Source organism: Pelodiscus sinensis, chromosome 3 (genome assembly GCF_052426305.1).
Source record: "Pelodiscus sinensis isolate ZL-2025 chromosome 3, ASM5242630v1, whole genome shotgun sequence".
In the NCBI taxonomy this organism is placed as follows: Eukaryota; Metazoa; Chordata; order Testudines; family Trionychidae; genus Pelodiscus; species Pelodiscus sinensis.
In genome coordinates, this window is record NC_143054.1 from 55,383,118 (window position 1) to 55,408,042 (window position 24,925).

Here is a 24,925-nt window from a genome sequence, read left to right on the forward strand (position 1 = left end):
GTATGAATGTAGTTGAAGAGTGATTCGACCTTGTTCATATTATTGAGTTCAGCTTCTTCATAAAGCAGTTGTTTGCTTTTTCCTGCAGATTAAGGCAACTTTTTTTTTAAATATATGTGCCTAATGTCAGGCATCTGAAGTCCTATTTAGATACCGGGAGAAATGGTCTGACTGGGTAGAGGGGTTGAGGAAGCCCAGCTTCTGCTGAAGTCAATGGGAAGTGCAGGTGTTTAGCAACTTTGAAAATATTTATGATTCCTAGCTTTAGGCTCCCAGGTTTTAAAATTTTGGCTTCCCCTAGTATTACATAGCCATAAGATTGCCAGGCATTTTTGTGGATTTCACTTGTGATGAAGCCTTCAAATCTGCTGTAGCATGGTTAATAACATATATTTAATATAATTAAGTAGCAGAAGGGAAAAACCAAAAGGCTATGTCTACACTATAGCATATTTTCTGCCAAAAAAGACTTAATGAGGGACTCATTAGCATCAGTTGCAACATCATTAGCATATTTTCTGCTGTTTCTTTTTGCACAAGGGATTTTTGTGCAAAAAGCAGCAGTGTGGGTGTTCCCTTTTTGCGCAATACCTCCATTTTGCACAAAGTTCCTTATGCCTCTCCAGGACAGACATAAGGATCTTGTGCAAAATGGAGGTTTTGCACAAAAAGGGAATACCCACACTGCTGCTTTTTGCGCAAAAACCCCTTGCACAAAAAGAAATGGCAAAAAGTATGCTAATGTCGTAACTTAGCATATTTTCTGTCGAAAAACGTGTAGTGTAGATCTAGTTAAACAATAAAATGGTCCCAAGGAGAGTAATTTGTTTACTTCTAAATCAAGACTACACAGAGAATTTCAGAAACTAAAATACAAATGGAAAGAGAAAATGCTAGAAAACACCCACAGCTGAAATTGAGAGGAAAATACCAGAAAATCAAAGCTAGGAAACAAAGGATGGTTGAAAAATCTTGTTAGCTAACTTCTACTCTTCTGAAGCTTCAGGGGGTAGCCCGAGTTAGTCTATAAAGTGCTACCAGACCTTTTGTTGTTTAAGTTTCTACTACTGTTCTAAAGGTCAAGAAAATTAAACAATGTACAAAGTAAAAGTGGATAGTTATTCCATAAGTTTACCAAACAAATATAATCTAGAATAGATGAGAAGAACATTGCAAATAATGACTTTGAAGGCTAGCTCAGGTATTGGTAGCTTATACTAGATAATCATGGTTCATATAATTTATCTAATGGGATGAAAGGAACCTTTTATGTTTAAAAATTATGACCCAAAAAAGATAATTCCAAGAAGTCTCCACTAGTGACCATTATTGAAGTTTTCCTAAGCCAATGAATTTTATTCCACATTAATCAATGAAAAATGTTGTTGTTGTTTTCACATTTAGGACAGTATATAGTTTTGACTTTTTTTTTCATGAATCCTCAAATTAATTGGAGCCAATGAATTCAGAATATTTCTGATCTTATAAACACTTCTTTCTTTGTTGCATGATGATCCTCAGTATCAAAGACTAACAGTGACTGTTGCTCAACCACAAACATCCATACTAAAAAAATAAATTCTAGCTAAAGGCCAATCTTGCTGTTCTGAACATGTCAGAATTCTGGAGGGAGTTTTGAATCTAATGGGCAATGTAGAACACAATATCAGTAAAATCTATAAACTGCTGGAAACAGTGAACAGTCATGCAAAAGTTAAGAATCGATCCTTTACTCATAGATGTGGAAAGAAAAAGGAATCAAATGCTGAGTTTGCTCTCTGGCAACTTACCACATACCACAGAAGAAAACCATTTTGTGTATCCTTCCAGGGCTATAAATACATAGTAAATCTCATGCATAAATGCAAAATAGCTAACAGAAAAATAACAAATGACATGCAGATATCAAAATCCAGATTCCATAGGCACGAATGGTCACATTTAGTTTTGCACAATTAAGGGGTTGGCACCAGAGAAATTATAGAGCAATCTGACATGCTGGTGCAAACTTAAAGGTACTTAATGAGAATTACACAGTTCCGTGATAGGCAAGTGGGTGGTAGACTCTGCTTGCCTGATAGATGGAGCACAGATGATTTTCTTAGAGAGCGCTGATCTAGTGAGAGACATTGCATTTTGGATGTTTTTAATTTTGTATGATCTGCACTTTCCTGTGATTTACATGATTAAAGAGCATAAGGTAGATAGACGGAGGGGGGTGGGGGTGGGTGTGTGTGTGTGTGTGTGTGTGTGTGTGTGTTGACTAACTGCTTTGCAACTATTGTGTGGTATTGAGTAAGTTAAATTGTAAACCAGAAGCTTTACGCTTTTGGGGTGGAGTTCTGGGATCAGTTTTGAATATTGGCAAGGTCTGAAAGGTCAGTGCCATACCCAGTGGGACTAGACAATTGGATAGTGGATTCCAACACCTGGATGGGAAGATTACCAGATAAAAGGTCTGAACTTGAGAGTGTGCCTAGAACAGCTGAGATTGGAGCAGTAGCTGGGCTTCACTCAGGATTAGGAGCTTGAAATACCCTCTAGGAATCGAGAGCATAAAGGCTTGGATTCCCCTCATAGCAATTGTAGTAGGTAGCCAAGAAGGGGCATTTGCTAGGATCTACAGGCCTGTCGACAGGCAAGAGCAAAGTGGGCAGTTGTCCCGCAGCCTAGCAATTTAAAGGGACCAGGGCTGCCAGCCCATGCCAATGTTGCTTCAGAAGCAGTGGCAGTAGGAGCCCTGAGCTCTTTAAACCATCTCTGGAATGGCATGTGGCACAGTCCTAGCAGCTTTGAGGGTTGAGGGGGGCTGTCACAGCACACTCAGGCCAGCTGGCCCCGTCTGCCCAAGAATACCCTTTCCAGGAGTGCAGAGCTAGATCCCTCCCCACACTTTGCCCATGTTGCCCAGCAAGTCTTTCAGCTCACCTGAGGATCCATGATGTACTTTGTTGGGATTCCCTCTGAGACCTTATCCATAACACCTCCTTCAGTTCTGGGAGAATACTGCATCCAGTCACTGCAACTCCTAACTCATCACTGAGTTTTCTTTATTGGCATACAGTAAAATTACAGCTGAGTTAATCAGGATGTTCCACCCACCCAACACACTACATATGAATCAGCTTACATATATACACACTTACTCTCAATATTATTGATTAATACATTATATCACACGCATTGATTGGTCTAATTTTTGTAACCACTCCTTGTACAGAGCATGAACTGTCCACAAGCTGGAAAGTATGCTAGTAAGAAAAGTTGCAGCTGAAAGCTTACCACACATTACTCTTGTTTTCTTTACCTACTAACTACGTTATTTGCAAGGCCACTTCTGAGCTTCTGCTTTCTCCATTGGTAACCTCTGTTCCTTACTTCTGTTTTCTTTCACTGTTCATGCCAGGCTTATATCCATATTCTTAAAATGTACTCCCAATCATGACTTGACTACATCTTGCTTTTGCAGTACAGTCAGAAGGGAAAGGATGCAATTTTCTTTATTCCAAAGTGTAATAAAGACCAACATCAAGGGTTAAAGAACTTGGAGGTACTCCAGGCGAAGAAATTACAAAATGCATTTTCCTGTGTTCCCAAAGGGGTTTTTGCATTTGGGTGGTAGAAGTATACCACCCAAGGACAGGGAATCTGTGACCCTGTGCCCAAGTGGGGAACAGCCTTGACACAACACATGAGTCTGATATAAGTATTTCCATTTCTAAAAAATAAGCCCTTTTAAAAAGGCAATATACTCCATCTAATTCTTATCTCCTCTTCAGGCAACATTATCCCACTGAAATCAATGTTCAGTTTATTTATCCTGTTATCTTATACTGGGCATAATAATGTTCCCTATAGTCTGAATCTGAAAGCTTCTGTTGACTTTGTTATAATTCTTTTATAGAATAGCTGCTTTTGTGGGAAGAGTTATAGGAAAAATCATCCCTTTCAACTCCTTAATCATCATCTTACATTCATGCATTGTTAAGCATGATACCCTGATGAATTCCACAAGATACTTTCTCATACAGGCAGCAAAGCAGAATGAAAAGGATAAGATATGAGAATTTTAAAAATTCAATATCAAAGACTAGACTAACCATAAAAACCCTGCCACATCTCTGGCTTATTTCCCTGGAAGGCAGTTGATTGTGAAGTTGCACCAGGAGGAATTTAACCTAGATAACTTTTTTACAGAATTTTACTTAATGAAAACAAATTTACCATAAATCCCCATTTATAGCTCAGAAGACATGAAACCAAGATAGTGGGAAACAATCAAGGCATAGGTCGGTAACACACAAAACATGTTACTAGGATATCCTCTCCATGTATTATTTGAGGTTGGATTAAAGCAATCGAGAGCTCTAACACCCACCTTCCTCCCAGGGAGCATCTGAGATGTGGCCCTACTTTTGCTTGGTAGAGCCTGCTACCACAGACCACTGCCTACAGAAGGGCTTGGAACAACTCAGCCAGGCAGAGTGAGGTAGGAGTCAGGTGATTTTACCAAGACTCTATCAAAAAGACACGGGGTTGGCAGCAATGAGGTCCTGGTGTCCCTCCTCCATGCACATGTAACACTAACAGGCAGAACCACACCTGGGACCTCTGGAACTTAGTGCATGAACCTCTACTACTTGAGCTATAAAGCCAGCTGGCTCTCAGCTATGGCTGTAGAGAACTCATTATTTCTCTCTGTAAGTTGTCTAAGTGCCACTACATGGGCCCATGAACCACACCCAGTAGGTATGTTGGTTACACACACTCACTCACGTGCCTCAATTGGGGCAGTGTTGACAAGAGTGCCCTACACTAGAGAAGTAGTTTCAAAATTAAATCAGAGTTAGAGGGGTGAACAGTGCCTCTGAAGCTGCTATTTCAGGCTCTCTGCAGAACCAGGCAGACACAACTGCATTAGTTATACTTTGGTTACATTTTCAAGCTCTTTTTTTTTTTTTTTTTTTTAATTGTGAGAGCTGAAGTTTTTTTAAAAATGAAACCTAAGGTTGACTTCATGAGCAGGTGCCCCAGGCACATGCCTATAATACCTGAGTCTTCACCTAGACCTCATAATATACAGTGGATGTCTGCTGTTCCAGATAGTCTAACCATTTATTAGAAATATCAACTGACAGAGTTCTCATATGAGTGCCACTCAAGTATATAATAGTTTAGTTTGTCATGCAGTCTATTTATTTTTAATGGTTTCCTTTTTTATGTAATAAAGGGGTATTAAAAAGTTAAAAATACACCCTATTAAATGGTCACCAAAACCACCTCATTATTCATCTCATAATCACAGAGAGAAAGCTTGAAGTAGCATAGCTGCTGAAATTCAGTTTCCCAGCAGGCTGTATCTCTGGAGATGCTTCAATATGTCTTCTTGACACCTCTTTGGTAATAGCAGTAGTGGGGCAGAAAATAATTGATTTTGCTAGAGGATTACAGGCTTCCTGTTTGAGTGTTTCTTTTCATTTCCTGCAAGTGGGTACAGTGTGTTCATATGATTGAGGGAGTTTTACTTGAGCAAATCTATTGCCAATGAACTAATTCACCCAGACGTCTAATTCAACCATTCTAGGTCAGTATCTTTTTCTTTACCATAGATAGCATCCACTTCAAAATATGCTCTTTCTCCGTTGACTAAAATCTGCAAGTCCTACCTGAATTTAAATTAAAAAACAAGCATAAAGGGGTGTGTGAGGAGGGATTTTAAAATGTTGTTGTTGGTTGGCTTCATTCTGGGCTTGCAGCAGTGAAAAACCATTATTAGAAGATTAATGTAAGCTATCATGATTTGATTTTTACATCATCTAAACTGAAAACAAAATATTCAGTAGGGGAAGTGGTCTTATTCAACACAATTATTATTTCTAATGACTTCATTTATTTGAATGCATGCATATGAGTGTTCAAAGCCATATATGATTTGATACATTTAATATTGTAGGAGTTAGAACCCATTGTGACTGTTGATATCAGAAATATTGGCTACTAATAAAATGAACACTGATGAAATGTGATACATGTGTTTTGATACTAATGTTGTATCCAAGGGCCTGATTAGGATGTTTGGAAAATGTCTTAGATTCTGCTGCTGTACTTTTTGGTCCTGTCCGTGCCTTCTAGTTGGTGTATCAAACTGGAATATGGGCAGTCTTGCCTAGTAATCAACACAAAGGCAGACAAGTTTAGTGCTCACAGCTGGAATCAGAGGACAGGAACAGTATTGAAGGTCAGAGTTAAGGGTCAGGAACCATAGCTATGTCTACACTGGCGCGATCTTGTGCCAGAGATATGCAAATGAGGCTAAGCGTGGCATATCACCGAGCCTCATTTGCATATCTAATGAGCTGCCATTTTGCGGAAGAGGCTTTTGCGCCAGAAGGAGCTGTCTACACTGCCCCTTCTTGCGCAAGAAAAACCCTCTTGTGCAATGCCGTTATTCCTGAAAATAATCAGCATAGCAGCATTCCACGAGGGTTACAGGGATGCCAGAATAGCACACCTGCTATTTTAGCAAATAGCGGGGCTTTTAAAGATGCGGTGTTGATATTTCAGGATACCAGAAGTAGCAACACAATCTGGACGTACCCAAACTGTCAGTACCCCTCACTAAAGGCGTCTCTGACGATGTCTCCCTCATTGCAATAGCATGCTGTATAAGCAATGTTTTACAACCAACAAGTGTAACTAATAAACAACATCTTTATCTTTACTAGTAGTGATACATTTATCTAATATGCAAGACAGTCTTCATTGATGTATGTTGTGTTCTGTTCTGATATGAGGCACTTTCCAAGCCTATGATAACAGAGGATGCTCTTAAATACTTAGTAAAGATTCTGTGAATGATCCACGGTAAGTTAGAGACTGGCTGCAAATCTCAAATAGACAATGGTGTGGCCAGAACATGATGCATTTTATTAATTCTCAGCTGGCAAATGATCACTTGGAGAAAGTAGATGCATTTGAGATCCTCCCCCACACTGTCTTTTACATTCAAACAATTGGTGCTAACTTTGGGCCAGCTTGTAAACCATTGATTTATTACTGGGGGAATAGCTTCCCTCAGCTTTGGAGAGAAGGGGCTAATATCTAATTTTTGGTTTTGCTGTCCAAGCTTCAGGTTAGTGTGCAATGATGTCATTTCAGAAACACAGGTTCTAAGACCGGTGTTAGAACTGGTGGGGCCTTATAAAGAACATAGGAGCTCTGCCTGTTGTGTGTCTGTGTGTTCTTTGGTAAGCAACCTTTGGTTTCATAGTCTCTTCCAGTGGCCAACTGAAAGCTGTGAAAGGCTCTTGCTTGGGTTTTATTGTGCTGAGGATGATTTTCAATCACACTGCTATAAACAGACTGGAAGGTTCAAACTAGCAGTAAACAGCACTGCTTCATGGATCATGGGACAGATCATCTGTGCGTCAAACCCCTGCAGTGGTAGTGAATGCAAACAGTAAGTATATCTGAAATGGAAGTTGTCAGATACACAATGTGATCACAAATTATAAAGATAAAGATTGGAAGAGACCTCAGGAGGCCATCTGGTCCAACCCCTTTCTCAAAGAAGGACCAATGTCAGACAAATCCTTCCAGCTAGGGCTTTCTCAAGTTTGGCCTTAAAAACCTCTATGGTTGGAGATTCCACTCCTCCCTAGGAAACCCATTCCAGTGGTTCACCATTCTCCCAGTGAAATAGTTTGTCCTAATGTCCAGCCTTCACTCCCACATTGTAACTTGAGATCATTGCTTCTTTGTCTGTCCTCTGCCATCATTGGTATTAGCTTGGCTCACTCGTCTTTGGAACCCTCTTCAGGTAGTTGGAGACTATCAAATCCTGTTCTTTTCCCCTCCCCCCCCCCATTCTTCTCTTCTGAAAATATGTCCAGTTCCCTCAGCCTCTTCTCTTAAGTCATGTGCTCCAGCATCCTAATCATTGTCTACATCCTTTTTGTACTAAGGCTCCCAAAACTGGATGCAGTACTCCAGATGTGGCCTCACCAATGCCAAAGAGAGAGAATAATCACTTCCCTCAATTTTTCTGGCAATGCGCCTACTAATGCAGCCCAATATACCATTAGCCTTTTTGGCAACAAGGGCATACTGTTGCCTCCTATCCAGATTCCTGTCTACTGTAATCCCCAGGTCCTTCCCTGTAGCGAGGGAGGGATAGCTCAGTGGTTTGAGCATTAACCTGCTAAATCCAGCATTGTGAGTTCAATCCTTGAGGATTTGGAGCACATTTGTTAGGGATGGCACTTGGTCCTGCTGTGAGGGCAGAGGACTGGACTCAATGATCCCCTCAAGGTCCCTTCCAGCTCTGAGATGGTATATCTCCATATATTATATAGAACTGCCACTGAGGCAGTCAGTTCCCAGTTTGTAGCAGTGTGTGAGATTCTTCCATCCTAAGTGCAGGACTCTCCACTTGTTCTTGTTGAATCTCATATTTCTTTTGGCCCAGTTCTCCAATTTGTCTAGGCCACTCTGGAGTCTACCTCTCCCCTCCAGCATATCTACCTCTCCCCTCAGTTTAATGTCATCCACAAACTTGCTGAGGGTGCAATCCATCCCCTCATTCAGATCACTAAAGAAGATGTTGAATAAAATCAGCCTCAGGGCATAGGGCACTCCACTCGATACCAGCTACCAACTAGACATCAATCTGTTGATGACTACCCATTGAACCTGACAATCTAGCCAAATTTCTGTCCAACTTATATTTCATTAATCCAAGCCATAGTTTCTGGCAAGAATACTCTGGGAGACCATATCAAAAGCTTTGCTAAAGTCAAGATGCATCATGTTGATCACTTTTTCCATATCCATAGAGCCAATTATCTAATCATAGAAGGCAAGTAAGTTGGTCAGGCATGACTTGCATCTGATGAATCCATGTTGATGATCCCTAATCACCTTTCTCTCATTCAAGTGTTTCAAAATGGATTCCTTGAGGACCTGATCCATGATTTTTTTTTTTCAGGGACTGAGCAGAGGCTGATTGGTCTATATTTCCCTGGATTTTCCTTCTTCCCTTTTTTAAAAGATGGGCACTAAATTTGCCTTTTACCAATTGTCCAGGATTTCCCCCATCTCAGTTTTTTTAAAAACAATAGCAATGGCATTGCAGTCATATCGGCAATCCCTCTCAGCACCTTCAGATGCATTGGATCTGGTCCTATGGACTTGTGCATGCTCAGCTTTCTCTAAATAATCTACCTCATTCACCTGGGCTACTGCTCTATAGCAGATGCCAACCACATCACTCTTGTTGCTCTCGCCTCTAATTTTAAACCAAAGATTCTCAACAGGCTTTGCTCCAGTTTCATGCTGGTGCTCTAAGTGATCATATTGCTCTTTTCTACATGATACACCTTTCACCTTTTTTCCCTGATTGTCCTTCCTGAACATTTTATACTCATCCATAGAATACATGGACTGGAAGGGACCTCGAGAGGTCATCGAGTCCAGTCCCCTGCCCTCAGGGCAGGACCAAATACTGTCTAGACCATCCCTGATAGACATTTATCTAACCTACTCTTAAATAGCTCCACACATGGAGATTCCACAACCTCCCTGGGCAACTTATTACAGTGTTTGACTACCCTGACAGTTAAGAACTTTTTCCTAATGACCAACCTAAACCTCCCTTGCTGCAGTTTAAGCCCATTGCTGCTTCTTCTATCCCCAGAGGCCAAGATGAACAAGTTTTCTCCCTCCTCCTTATGACACCCTTTTAGATATCTGAAAACTGCTATCATGTTCCCCCTTCAATCTTCTCATTTCTAAACTAAACAGACCCAATTCCTTCAGCCTTCCCTCATAGGTCATGTTCTCTAGACCTTTAATCATTCTCGTTGCTCTTCTCTGGACCCTCTCCAATTTCTCCACATCTTTCCTGAAATGTGGTGCCCAGAACTGGACACAATACTCCAATTGAGGCCTAACCAGTGCAGAGTAGAGTGGAAGAATGACTTCTCATGTCTTGCTCACAACACACCTGTTAATGCATCCCAGAATCATGTTTACTTTTTTTTTTTTTTTTTTTTTGCAACAGCATCACACTGCTGACTCATATTCTACTTGTGGTCCAATATGACCCCTAGATCCCTTTCTGCCGTACTCCTTCCCAGACAGTCACTTCCCATTATGTATGTATGAAACTGATCGTTCCTTCCTAAGTGGAGCACTTTGCATTTGTCTTTATTAAACTTCATTCTATTTACCTCAGACCATTTCTCTAATCTATGACAGTGCTCCAGTCATTAGAGTTACCCCACCAAGTCTCTGTTACTCCAATCATATCATAGTTCCTTGACTCTGCCAGGGCTTCCAAATCTTCCTATTTGTTTCCCAGGCTTCTTGCATTCTTGTACAGGTACCTTAGAGAATTCACTGGTTGCCCGACATTCTCCGTGTGAATCAGGAGGCCTCTCCTCCTCCTTAGGTCACAATGCCCTGGTGAACATATTTTAAAGCTCTCCTCACTAGCTTAGCAAGCCTGCCTGTGATTATCTATAATAGCCTTTCCAAATCTTAAGCTCTGTCTTCAGTTATCAATTTTTTTTTCCTCTGAAAAAGCTATTTTTCCCCTTAGCTCATAAATAGACAATTTACCCAATTTCTTTTTCTCGTGTGTCAGGATGCTGTCTGTGTTCTCTGCACGCACTCTGGCTCTGAAATTGGCAGAAATTAACGCTGTACACATGGCGCACTGTACCAGTAGCAAGAGAGATCTAGTAAATACCAGGACTGATGATATCTTGAGAGCAGCTAGGGAGTAGGTCTTTAGGCAGCAAAAGTGTTATCCTGGGTTTTAAAATGACCACTGCAATAAAGAGTCTCCAGGTTTGCCTATAAAAATATATTTTTCCTAGAGCTTAGCTTACTAATTGACAGAAGATGCCTTAAGGAAGGATGATAGCAATAAAAAAGCACTATCTAATTTTTATTTCTTTTTCTAAATTAAAGAAAAAGCCTAGCCTCTTGGAATTCACACAAACTACCCTTGCTCTGGGGTAGGTCTTCCAGATTCCAAAGCCAGAAGAGAGACAATTGTGGGCATCTGTATAACCTCCTATATAGCACAGGCCATTTAACTGCTGCAAAATAGTTTCTAGAGCTTATCTTTTACAAAAAGCACCTTATTTTGCTTTTGAAATTCAGTGATGGAGAATCCACTGAGACTGTTGGTAAATTGTTCCAATTGTACTCTGTGTTACTCTTTCTATGAAAAGTGTAACCATGTAAGTGAAATAAAGTTTTCTTTCCAGTATGAATTTGTGTTACTCTGGATGAAGAATTAGATTATTATTGTACCAAAGATGTAGGAGATGAACAATGAATATTAGGTGTAAATAGGAAATTCTTAATGAATTCTAAACAAGTAGGTGATGGTGATGGCCTATTCCAGTAAATAACTGTAACAAATTCTAACAGTTCCTACAGTGATGTATGTCAAAGCCTCTGGCCCAGCTCTCTTTTTTTTTTTTTTTTTTTTTTTTTTTTTTCCTAGTTAAGTTTGCAAATTGCCTTCCTCAACCTCCCAAAATTGCATTTTTTTGCTTTGCACTCACAAGAATTAACATTGGATGCTAATCTGAAAACTTGCAGTTGTAACTGTCTGGCTGCAGATATGAACAGTAGAAAGACTGGTATTGGCATTTCCATTATGGGTGTACATTTAGTGACTCTAATCTATCCCTTTAAAAAAAAAATGTCCAAAAATATTTCAAGAAGAGTTAGGTGCCTAAGTGCTTTTGAAAAACTCGCTAAGTACAGGTTGAACCTCTCTAGTCCAGAACACTCTAGTCTGGAAACATCCATCATCCAGAATGATTTTAGTTAGCTAGATGTCCACTTTTCATGGGTGCAGCTAAGTTTCTCATGGTTACATAATGGTTGTTTATAGTCACCAACCCTAGCTCTCAGTATTCTGTGCTCTTATTTAGAGAACATTTAGGGGTAAATTAGAGCTAACAGCCCAGTAAGCAGTGGAAGTGATGGTAATGCTGCTAAACAGTATTGACCTCCCATGACCTAGAAAATTCTCTAGTTCAGAATGAGCAGGTCCTGAGGGTGCCAGACTACAGAGGTTCAACCTGTACTCAGATGCATTCCAAAACATGTAAAAATGTAAGTACCACTGACTTTCAGTAAAACATGGGCACTAACGAGCCTTTTTGGAAAATGAGAATTAGGCATTTTTGAAACATTTTACCCTAGACATAATGCAGACTAGGAATGTTAAATATCAACTAATTGACTAATCGAATAGTTGATGCATTTTGCATTGACTAGTCGATAGGGTGCCTCTGTCTTTGAAGTGTAGCAACAGCCCTCAGGGCGAAAGCGCTGCGTGGAGCCAGGGATCAGCTGGGGACTCCTCCACTGTCCCAAGGCTTCGTGCAGTGCTGCCACTTTGAAATGCCATGAGGAGCCTGACACCGAGCTCCCCACAGCATTTCAAAGCAGCAGCATGGCACAGAGTCCCCAGTTAATCCTGGCTTCCATGTGGCGCTGCCACTTTGAAACACTGCAAGGAGCATGATGCTGGGCTCCCCACATCATTTCAAAGCAGCAGTGCCGTATGGAGCCCAGAATCAGTGGGGGAGTCCCCAGATGATCCTGTGCTCCATGTGGTGCTGCTTCTTTGAAACGCTGCATGTAGCCTGGGGACACCCCAGCTGGCCCCAGGCTGCACATAGTGTTTCAAAGCGGCAGCACCGGGTGGAGCCCGGAGTCAGGCTCCAGGCGGAGCTTCCACTTTGAAATACCCCATCTGTCTTTCTGATAAAGGCAGCAAGGAGGGAAGTGGGCAGTGACTAGTCAACTAGCCTGTTGACTAGTCCTTCACATCCCTAATGCAGACTTCGGTATTTCTATCTGATATGTTACAAAGACCAGAAATTTGGCTTGTGGGTGAATGATCAACAGCTTTCTTCTGAGTTCAAAATCATTAATGTTCAATTCAGAATATGTTTCAACTGCCAATTTTGTATCTAGCATGTTTAAATTTCAGTGGGGGCTAAATTCCACACTCGATTGCACATATATACAATTTTTCTTGTCTTTAAGGGGAATAATGTGTATCAGGCCATATGTCTTATCACCAATTGTAATTGCCAATGCTATCATTTTTTATGGTTTATCAAGTGAAGAAGTGGAACAAGCCTCACATTTTGCATCAGAGAGAACTTCTTAAAGTTCTGTTTGTTTAGGCTGTTAACTAAGAGTAAAAGCCCAAATTTCTAACCTAACATTAGGCACCTTCTATCTTCCCTTGAAAATTTTTCCCCCATTTCTTTACAGGGGAGAGCAGGCTGTCCCCAGTTCAACCCTTATTTTTAGAATTTTGGCTACTGAGTTGGCAGGATGCAGTGATGCAGATTCCAGATGAAGAAGCTAGATCTAACGAGTTTTCAAGGTAAACTGAAATCATAGTAATGTCAGTTTGGGACTAAATTTAGCACTCCTTTGCAGCCCTGTGGGATACGCGATTTGAGTGTTGGTGACACTGACTGGAGGGGGGGGCTAATAATTAGTAGTTAAAGCGCTAGTTGGAGGCCCACTCAAACTAACTCAGTTATTGTGTTACACTAATGCAGATAGATCCTTTTTTGTTAATCTCCCAAAGTACAGATTTATCTCTTCCTCCCCTCCTCCTCCCCCCCCCCCCCCCCCAAGCACATACCAAACGAGAACAGAAAAAGCACAGGAGTGGTAACAGAATTGCATGTTCAAAAATGAAAAAGTTCGGCAAGTACAATAATATTGTATAGGCAAGCAGAAAGTGTCCAGTTACAAGAACAGTTGAGGAGAAGACAAATAACAGGATATGGTTTGTAGAATAAATAGAAGGAGACAAGTCTTAAGGAGTTTCCATGACTCATTGCTGGGCTACGGTAACCAAAGCGGCACAAAGAAATTATTCAAAGGGATGTAAGTAAAATGGATGCAGAAGAAATAAAAAGGAGGATAACAGCTTTGTAGGGCTGAGGAGACAGGGAAATGGATGAGCTGGAATGATGTCATGGAGAGATACCTTTCTTGGCCAGACATGTGGAAAATTGAGGCACATAGATTATAGTTCTGTTTATGATCCTTTGCCAGCAACTTCTTGTTTACAGCACTGAGGGTTAAGAAAAGATGACAGCTGTACCTTAATGTGACAGGAAATCTTATTTTGCAGTAAGTCTGGTCGGTCTGGCAAGGGGTCAGGTCTGGTCGAAATGGAAGCATGTAAAGGTTTTAAAAATCCCATAGGCATGTGAAGAGAGCAGATTAGTTTCGGAAAATGAGATGGAATAAAATCTCCCTCTTCTTTTCCAGCTCTGTGACACAAATAATGTGAGAGAGCTCTGCAAAGATTCAGTGATAGATGCCACAAAAACATAAATTAAAATCTGTAACTACACAATCAGAGTATTTTAGAAAAGTATTTGCTTTGGCTTTTTCTCCTGGAGAGAATCAGAGTGAAATAGTGAAATAAACAGTTTTCTGACTAAGATACCTTCGTATTGCCATGGGGATATTTTGCACACTAAGGAGTGAAAGGAATGAACAGATGATAAAGCAGCATAGTGGATCCTGACAGAACTCAAGGTACAGTGTGTATCTTTAGAAATGAGCTGTAAAGGATATATAACACACAAAGAGCATTTCAGGATTAATCAGTAATGTGAGACGAGATTATTCTGGAAGTCAAATGAGGACAGAAGAAAACATACTACAGTTAATTTTAGAAGCCCTGGGCCTACTGTGTCTTTTCCTGTAAAAGGGCATTATTTAATGGGCATTCAAACACTTTTATTAACCCGCTTTTTATTTTTTCTCCATGGCCTAAACACAACTTTGGAGAGCAACCAGGTGAAACTTCCACTGAAGTAAGTTGCAATTGTGTGCTTACTCCAGGGCTGCACTTAGTTCTATGACTCTTTCTCCTAACTGAGTAACAGCCTTGCAAACTCAGAGCCAGACTGGCCAGGTAAACCAAGGGCTCAAAGTGATGCCTCCCCAGCCATCGGTCTGATCTGCACACAGCGTAGAATGCACTAACTCTGGACAGGAAAGTACTCACTCACCTGTCACCTTCTCCCACAAATAAAAAGGAAGAGTTGCAGGGCAGGGAAAGATTCAAGGTTTGTGCAAAGATGGGAATAAAGTGGGGTTTCAGAACTTATTGTGAGTAACTTGCTCGTCCCAGGCTCCCCTCCACATTGGTCCTCCTTTGATCTCACTCTCAATATTCTGGACTCCGTCAGTTCCCATGTTGCAGCCTATTGGTTTCCTCCAGCCAAGCAGCACATGGGGACTGGACTGGGGGCAGGAGGGCAATCACTTGCCCTAACCATAAATGTTTATAATACATTGAGTAAACTCAGCTGAAATTAACTACATTCATGTGCTAGCTGTCAGTGATCATCATGGTCACTTTGCCTTTATATTTTATCTCCTTCCTCCATTCTTCAACTGCCTTCTCTTTTTTTTTTTTTTTTTTTTTTAAGCTTATAAGTTTGTCCAGTGCCTGCATTAGAATATTTCTCTTCCAAATGAGTTATTGGGCTTTTATGCCTCCTATTGCTTGTGCAAGTTCATGTGCAATATAGTCTACAGTTTGGATGTTGGGCATTTTGCAACCCCTCCAGTTTGGCTTCTGAAAATGTACATGGAGGCATACATGTTTTATTTTCTCTTTGTTGAACTCAAAATATGCTATAATGGCTCACCCTCCTGAGAGCCCAAAATTCCAGAATTCTATGGGCAGTTGTGCTTTGTACTTGAAACTCAGGGTTGCTCTTTTATGACAAATGTTTGCAACCTTCATAGTTTGAGCACCACTGTGTACCTGCTATCATGTAAAAGATACACTATATTTCAACAATCTTTAACTTCAAGTGCAGCAAAATAGAAATACTGTAGACTTCTCTGGCTAGGCAAAGAATAAGCTGTTTAAATCTATTTTTTATTATTTGATGGATGAGGAACATATTCTTTAAACTCTTCTGTTCATTAGGCATTCCTTTTGCTGAAAACAGATCTGCTTTATTAATAGTAAGTACTTCTTATTATGTTTCAGTTGCTCTCAAAGCACTTTATATAGGTGGCAAATATCACTACTGCCACTTGACAGACAAGGAAACTGAGAACCAATGAGGAAAGTGACTTGTCCACGGTCACCTGAATCTCAGTGGCAGAGCTAGGAATAAAATGCAGTCTCCTGAATGCTAATCCATTGATCTGGCCACATGGCAAAGCCACCAAGCCCTATGCCTTTAGTACCACATTAGTACAGGTTGTACCTCTCTTTAATGACAAGGAGTCCTGTAGCACCTTATAGTCTAACAGATGTATTGGAGCATAACCTTTTGTGGGCAAAGACCCACTTCATCAGATGCATCTGACAAAGTGGGTCTTTGCCCATGAAAGCTTATGCTCCAATACATCTGTTAGTCTATAAGGTGGTATAGGACTCCTTGTTGCTTTTGCAGATACAGGCTACCCCGCTGATACTTGACTCCCTTTAATGAGACTCCCTGGTCCGGCAACATTACAGGTTGCCCGTGGTCCGGCATGGACCATGGATGTTCTTGGATCACAGAGCCCAGGAAGAGGGAAGTCTGGTGGCAGGGCAGGAGCACCATAAGGGGCACCAGCAACTCAGCCAGGAGCCCAGAATGTGTGTTTTTGGGGGAGGACAGATGGCATGGTGGGGAGTTCTGACCCCAGTGGAGCTCCCTGGCTCCAATGGCTAGGGAGCTCTAGCCTGGCTAGGGCCAGGGAGCTCTGGCCTCATCCCCGTCCATGAAGCTCCAACCACGTTCTGGTTCCAGTGGCCAGAGAAGTCCAACCCAAGTCTCAGTGGCAGCCAGGAAGCCCTGGCTGCACAGCTCTGGCTGTGGCGTTCCAGCCCCAGGGGCCTCAGGCAGCAGCAGGGACAAGCTGGAGCCCTGGCCACAAGGGAAGGGACCTTCCCTGGTCCAGCAAATCCCCTCGTTCAGGACCAGTCAGGTCCGGTGGGCACGAGATCAGCAAGGTTCAACCTATAATGCTTTCATTTTTGTGAAACCTGTATGCTGTTGGTTCTTGGGACCCCAAAGATTGAATTAGCAGCTGTGAGAAGAATACCTTTTAATGGGTCATGCATTTAATATTTACATTAATAATTGTATCTAGTCCTCACAATGTAAAGTAGGTTTTGGTGTCTTCAGTTGAGGGTTTGTCTAATAGAATTAAACAAGGGTTTGATGAGAATACACATCATATATTATTACTAAAGTTCAAAATAGCATTTATCATCTTAAAACTGGCAAAGTGTTCCTAGATTTTTGTCTCCTTTACACCTGAAGAAAGTGAGATACAGGCAGGGCAACTGACTTGCCCAACTCACACAGCAAACCAGTGACAGAGCTGGGATTAGATCTCAGCTTTCTTAAGTCCTGGTATTGTGTTCCAAACTTTAGCTGACATTGCATCGTCTCCAGAAAAGTAATAGAAGGCAGATTAATGGATAACTAACAACAAATAATATGATGCCATGACAATTAAAATTTGCAGTGAGCATCTCCAAATGCTTTGTAGCTTGAGGTGAAGCACATATGATCAATTTCATATAGCTCTTGTGTACAAGGAAATCCATTGAAACCATTTCATTACACCTAGCAAATGCAGATATCTGTACTTAATTTACTATTTTTCTTTAGTAATTGTCACTGGTTTTTTTTCTAAACTTGTATACTCAAAGCCTGATATTTTTTTCAGGATCACTTGCTGAGTAGCTAGGACTTCAGCTGAGGTTCAGGACTTCTTGAAGTATATTTGTTTCCTCCTGTGGAATCACTCACTTGGCAGCCCTTTAAAGCAAGAATTTGATCTCTCCAAACTCCACTTTATAAAGGGGTGCAGAAGGAATGCAAAAAGTAAAGTCAGAGACAAGTAACACTTGGGTATCTGCCAGCTGGAACAAGGGAATTTCCCTTTCTTACACTCATCGCATCTCCTTCCAATATGTATCAGCAAGGCATGTGGACCAGCTCACAATATGTTCACACTCAACCTGCAGCATGGCCAGGCTGTTCAGCAGGCACAGATTGTTCTACAACTGCTCTCACGATCTGTAGGAAGAGACATGAGCAGTAATTTTCCCTATCTGCTTGGGAAGGAAGAATGCCAACATGGGTGAAGATGTTGGTGCTGATATGCATGTTTAATTTCCATTGCTGCTGCTGTATCACTCCCCCAGTAAATCCATTCTGCCCACTCAGTTAAATCTATCTCTCCTCAATAAAGCAATTCTGTCCTCATTCAATTCTGCCCCATCACTTTGCCAGGCAGGGCTCCTGCTTCTGTTTTTTCTGTACTTAGTCCACAGGTTCCTCCCACAGCTTGGTCGTTGGCTCCTCTCTCCCATTTCTTGCCTGTCAAATGAGATACAGAGGTCATTTTGCTCCTTCTCCACAAATAGTATCACTTACTCCCTGCCTCCTCCTTCCCACCAGAGAAGATCTAAATCACACTTCATAACATGAAGCCATCTTCCCCTGTGAGTTTCACAGCCTATTTGAAGTGGCCATCCTAAAGTCAGTAAGAAGTGCAGGCATTCGGTGTCTCTGAAAGTCAGACCTATGTTATTTGGGAAGTACCTGACTCCTATTAGGCCATAACCTTGCCAGGAGTTTGCAGATCATCTCTCTTGGACTACAGGCAGTCCCCGACTTACGCGGATCCGACTTATGTCGGATCCGCAGTTACGAACAGGGCTGCCCCAGAGTACACGGACTGCGGGACCTCGCGGTCCTGCTGCCCGTGTACTCTGGGGCTTTCTCTGCGTCTCCCTGGTCTGCAGACCAGGAAGACGCAGAGCAAAGCCGTGGAGGGGCTCGGGCAGCCCAGGGGCGCCTGGGCTGCCCGAGCCCCCCCACCCGACCCCCCCCGCGGCTTTGCGAAGCCGCAGGGAAGCCAGCAGCGAGACAGCCCAGCCGCGCCTGGACTGCTCCGCTGCCGGCTTCCCCGAGGCTTTGCAAAGCCAGGGGGGGGGGGGGTCTCGGGCAGCGGGGCACCCCAGGCGCACCTGGGCTGCTCCGCTGCCGGCTTCCCCGAGGCTTTGCAAAGCCGCGGGGGGGCTCGGGCAGCGGGACAGCCCAGATGCCCCGCGGCTGTCCCGCTGCCGGCGTCCTCAGAGGCTTTGCTCCCCGTCTCCCTGGTCTGCTGGTCTCCAGCAGACCAGGGAGACAGGGAGCAAAGCCACGCCTTACTAAAGTCTAGGTATACCACATCCACCGCTTCTCCTTATCCACAAGACTCGTTATCCTATTAAAGAAAGCTATCAGATTGGTTTGACAGGATTTGTTCTTTACAAATCCATGCTAGCTGTTCCCTATCACCTTGCCACTTTCCAAGTGTTTACAGACAATTTCCTTAATTACTTGCTCTATTATCTTCCCTGGCACAGAAGTTAAAGTAACTGGTCTGTAGTTTCCTGGGCTGTTCTTATTTCCCTTTTTATAAATGGGCACTATATTTGCCCTTTTCCAGTCCTCTGCAATCTCTCCTGTCCCATGATTTTCCAAAGATGATAGCTAGAGGCTCAGATACCTCCTCTATCAGCTCCTTGTGTATTCTAGGATGCATTTCAACAGGCCCTGGTGACTTGCAAGCATCTAACTTTTCTAGGTGATTTTTAACTTGTTCTTTTTTTATTTTGCCTTCTAAAACTACCCCCTTCCCACTAGCATTCACTATGTTAGGCGTTCCTTCAGACTTCTCGGTGAAGACCGAAATAAAGAAGTCATTCAGCATCTCTGCCATTTCCAAGTTTCCTGTTACTGTGTCTCCCTCCTCACTGACCAGTGGGCCTACCCTCTCCTTGGTCTTCCTCTTGCTTCTAATATGTTTATAAAAAGTCTTTTTGTTTCTCTTTATTCCAGTAGCTAGTTTGAGCTCATTCTGTGCCTTTGCCTTTGCCCTTGCCTCTGCATTCCTGTGCTGTTTGCCTATATTCATCCTCTGTAATTTGTCCTACTTTCCATTTTATATAAGACTCCTTTTTTATATTTAGATCATGCAAGATCTCGTGGTTAAGCCAAGGTGGTCTTTTGCCATATTTTCTATCTTTCTGACACATTGGAATAGTTTGCTTTTGGGCCCTTAACAGTTGTTTTCCCCCTCAGTCTTGATTCCCATGGGATCTTACCTATCAGCTCTCTGAGCTTACCAAAATCTGCCTTCCTGAAATCCATTGCTGTTCTCCCTTCTACCCTTTCTTAGAATTGTGAACTCTATGATTTCATGATCACTTTCACCCAAGCTGCCTTCCACTTTCAAATTCTCAACTAGTTCCTCCCTATTTGTTAGGATCAAATCTAGAACAGCTTCCTCTCTGGTAGCTTTTTCAACCTTCTGAAATAAAAAGTTGTCTCCAATGCAGTCCAAGAACTTATTGGATAGTCTGTGCCCCGCAGTGTTATTTTCCCAACATATATCTGGATAGTTGAAGTCCAGATGAATATCACCGCACTTCATTTGCATAGGTAAAGAGCAGCTGTTTTTGTGCAAGAGGCTTTTGCGCAAAAATGAGCAGTGTATTGTTCTTATAGTTTCCTGTTTCTGTGATTTAAAAAAAATGCAGCATTTCAAAGTGTAAATTTATTTTAGTGAATATTATATTGAACATGAATTGGTACAGAAATGTACCTGATCTGAAGAGCACTGTAACCTAAGATTTCCCTAAATAAATGTCACATCATAAGAGTTGCAATGAAAAAAGTGGGGAATTTCAAAGTATTTCAAAGAGCATTTGAATAGGTAGCTGATCTGTGACCAGGATTATGGCTGAAGGCAATTCTTTTTGATGAAGCAGAGTTTTTCTGAACTCTTTTCTCATGAATCTGCAATTATTTAGAATGTCAAATGATATGATAAATATTTTGAAGATACAGATATTTTGAAGAAAAGATGTTACAAATTGGAGATACAACCACACGACAGGAACTCTGGAGTGAATGTGTATGAGTCCTGGTACAATTTAGAGAGAAATCAACAAAATAATGTAGTTATTTTTTTACATAATTCTACATTTGTAATTTCATCTTTCATGACAAAGAGATTGCATAACAGTACTTGTATGACTATGAGGTGAATTTAAAAATATTGGTTCTTTTGGGGGGATTTACAGTTCAAATATTTGTCATAAAAATAAGTATAAAGTGATCACTATATATTTGTATTCTTTGTTCTAATTATAATTAATATATTTCAAATGTAAAAACATCCCAAAATAATTAACTATATGTTGTTCTATTATTTTTAACATGATTAATTGTTATTAATTTTTTAAATTGTACGATTAATTGCCATTCATTTTTTCATTTCTTGACAGCTCTGTGTTCAAGTCACCAGAGGTTTGATGCTTCTTTACCAGACTTTCTGTTTCTGGGTTTCCAGCATGAGATGTATCCATTTTGATTGCTACAGAGGTTGTTGTTTGTTTGTTTGTTTGTTTGTTTGTTTGTTTGTTTGTTTGTTTGTTTGTTTGTTTGTTTGTTTTCTTGCAACTATTGAGATAGCCAGGCAAAATGGTGGAATTATGTCCAGGGTGGTGCCAAACATCTCACTGAATTTTGGCCAATTTGCCTTTCAGAAGTCACCAGTTGATGCTGACTGTGTGGAAGGTTATCAAGAATGGCTCTGGACATATTCCGAGGGATTTCTAATTGTTCTTTGCTGAAGAGGAAGAGATCTGGGTTGGCATCTCTGTTCCTGCAGACAGAACGAAACATGTCTCTATGGGTATGTCTACACTACCCCCCTAGTTCGAACTAGGGGGGTAATGTAGGCATACCGAACTTGCTAATGAAGCCCGGGATTTGAATTTCCCGGGCTTCATTAGCATAAAGCCGGCGCCGCCATTTTTAAAAGCCGGCTAGTGCGAACCCCGTGCCGCGCAGCTACACGCGGCACGGACTAGATAGTTCGGATTAGGAAGCCTAATCCGAACTATCTAGTCCGTGCCGCGTGTAGCTGCGCGGCACGGGGTTCGCACTAGCCGGCTTTTAAAAATGGCGGCGCCGGCTTTATGCTAATGAAGCCCGGGAAATTCAAATCCCGGGCTTCATTAGCAAGTTCGGTATGCCTACATTACCCCCCTAGTTCGAACTAGGGGGGTAGTGTAGACATACCCTATCTTTCTCATGAAAAAGAAGGTATGTGTCTTCATTTAAGGACAGTTCCAAAAGTGCCTCACCCATAGTATCTATTATACAATTATAGCCCAACATCATGTGGTAGCTATTGAAATCATTGATATATCTAGTCAAATGATAATTTATGAACAACGTGGGAGAAGGCCAATCTGTTTCTGGTAATTTAGGGTATGTCTACACTACAAAGTTAGTTCGAACTAACGTCCGTTAGTTCGAACTAACTTTCATAGGCACTACACTAGCGCTCTGTTAGTTCGAATTTAATTCGAACTAACGGAGCACTTAGTTCGAACTAGGTAATCCTCATTCCATGAGGATTAAGCCTAGTTCGAACTTTCTAGTTTGAATTAAGGGGTGTGTAGCCCCTTAATTCGAACTAGTGGGAGGCTAGCCCTCCCCAGCTTTCCCTGGTGGCCACTCTGGCCAACACCAGGGAAACTCGTCTGCCCCCCTCCCGGCCCCGGACCCCTTAAAGGGGCACGGGCTGGCTACGGTGCCCGTGCCAGGTGCAAGCCTGCCAGCACCCAGCTAGCAGACCCTGCACCTGGCACGGCTCGAGCCAGCCACCCGATGTCCCCCAGCCCTCCCCCTCTTCCCGAGACCAGGCTGGTGGCTCCCGGGAGCTTGCCCGGGACCGCAAGAGGCGGGCACCCGCCTGGGCTAGTGCGGACATCGTGGACCTCATCCACGACCTCCGCACTAGGCACAGGAAGATGGCCGGGTAGGGCAGGAGAGCTGCCAGCCTGGCCACCCAGGCGCAGGTGTGCATGAAAATCAAGGTGGTCCACTGAGACCCCCAACCCTGAGCCCTGAGCTTACAATGGCCGTCCTGGGTCAGACCAAAGGTCCATCTAGCCCAGTAGCCGACAGCGACCAACCCTAGGGACCCTGGAGGGGATGGACCGAAGACAGTGACCAAGCCATTTGTCTCATGCCATCCCTCTCCAGCCTTCCACAAACCTTGGGCAGGGACACCACTCCTACCCCTGGCTAATACCACTCCATGGACCCAACCTCCATGACTTGATCTCACTTCTCTTTAAACTCTGTTCTAGTTCTAGTCTTCACAGCCTCCTGCAGCAAGGAGTTCCACAGGTTGACTCTTTGCTTTGTGAAGAACAACTTTCTGTTATTAGTTTGAAGCCTGCTACCCATTGCTTTCCTTTGGTGTCCTCTAGTCCTTCTTTATGGGAACTAATGAAGAACTTTTCTGTATGCACCCTCTCCACCCAACTCCTGCTTTTAGAGACCTCTATCCTGTCCCCCCTCAGTCTCCTCTTTTCTAAGCTGAGAAGTCCCAGTCTCTTTAGCCTCTTCATATGGGACCTGTTCCCAACCCCTGATCATTGTAGTTGCCCTCCCCTCTCCCAGCCTCTCTCTTCCCCTCTCCCACCTCCTTTTCCCAGTCTCCCCCAGTTTTGTTCAATAAAGAGAAATTGTATTTTTTAACACAATTGTCCTTTATTTTGTACATCAGGAAGGGGGGCTAGGGAAGGGTAAGTGGAAGGACGTGAGGGAGGAATGGGGTACAAGCCCCCTATGGGGAGGACTGTGCTGGCTCTGTGGGCTTCTGGGGGTGGAACCTCTCCTGCGGCCCCCCAATTGTCCCCTCTGTCCAGATGGCAGCCTGCGGCAAGTGCAGCTGGTCTGATGGCCAAGTGCTGTGATGTGCCCAGTGTGGGTAGTCCGGGCATTCCAAGCCAGGACTGCTTTGCACGCGGGGCACCCCTGAGAACTGTCTGTCCGGGGTGGGGGTCAGGACCATTTAAGCGCAGCCCTCGGCTAGCCTGAGACAGCATCTCCACGCTCTAAGTCCTCCTCTGATGCCCTGCCGGCACTGCTTCCGGCCATCCTTAAGCCTGGTTCAGGGTCCACTCTGTGTGGACATGCTAGTTCGAATTAGCAAAATGCTAATTCGAAGTAGTTTTTTAGTCTGGATCCGTTAGTTCGAATTAGCTTAGTTCGAATTAGTTAATTCGAACTAAGTTAGTTCGAATTAGTTAATTCGAACTAAGTTAGTTCGAATTAACATTGTAGTGTAGACGTACCCTTATATGCATTACTACCATTATCTTGATAATTGTTATTGAGATGGTAAAGATTCTGGAATTGCTCCTGGTGTCTATCAATTGCAGTCCAACACTTTCCTTGTTGTAGGTGTCAAGGCCACATTGCTTGAGACTGTTGCAGGGAACCCCTGCCCATAGCTTGTGTGGAACTATCTCAGTAAACTCCATGGATTCTTGTCACCTAAACCTGCATTGTAGTTTTGTCTTGGACAATGAAGAAAGTATCCCACAGTTTTCATTTCTGCCTATGACTATGTTTGGGATTTTTTTTTTTAATTCTGATCTCAACTTTGTTTTATTTAATTATTTATTTTATGGCATATAATGACCCAGATTTCAATTTCAAGAACTGACTGCCTTCTGACTTAAGGTCTTTGTCTCAAGCCAAATAATCTGAAAAAAAAATGCTTGAGGGGATTTTGAAATCTCTTTTCTTGCAAATAACCACTGAAATATTGTGAACAATTGTGCTTTATTGTCTGAAGAAACAGTACTAAAATCAATAGCTTCTTCTGACCAAATATACTGAAATTATCAGAGAGTATAGGTTTTGTGTTCTTTTTTTCCTTTTGTTTTGATTGCATTCATGTTTTAGTGTGGAAAGAAACCTGCATAGTAAGTCTAACTACGAGGACATTTTTGAATCAATTAATA

At 42.3% G+C, this 24,925-nt stretch overlaps 1 long non-coding RNA gene across 1 annotated transcript in view; it reads left to right on the forward strand.

Annotated features, from left to right (window-relative positions):
- Positions 1 to 21,786, forward strand: part of LOC142827591 (uncharacterized) — a 43,002-nt gene extending 21,216 nt beyond the window's left edge. The window contains exons 2-5 of the long non-coding RNA XR_012902272.2: positions 7,271 to 7,459; positions 13,315 to 13,429; positions 21,380 to 21,476; positions 21,641 to 21,786. This is a non-coding gene — a long non-coding RNA (uncharacterized LOC142827591). The remainder of the gene's footprint in view (positions 1 to 7,270; positions 7,460 to 13,314; positions 13,430 to 21,379; positions 21,477 to 21,640) is intronic.
- Positions 21,787 to 24,925: the final 3,139 nt, after the last annotated feature.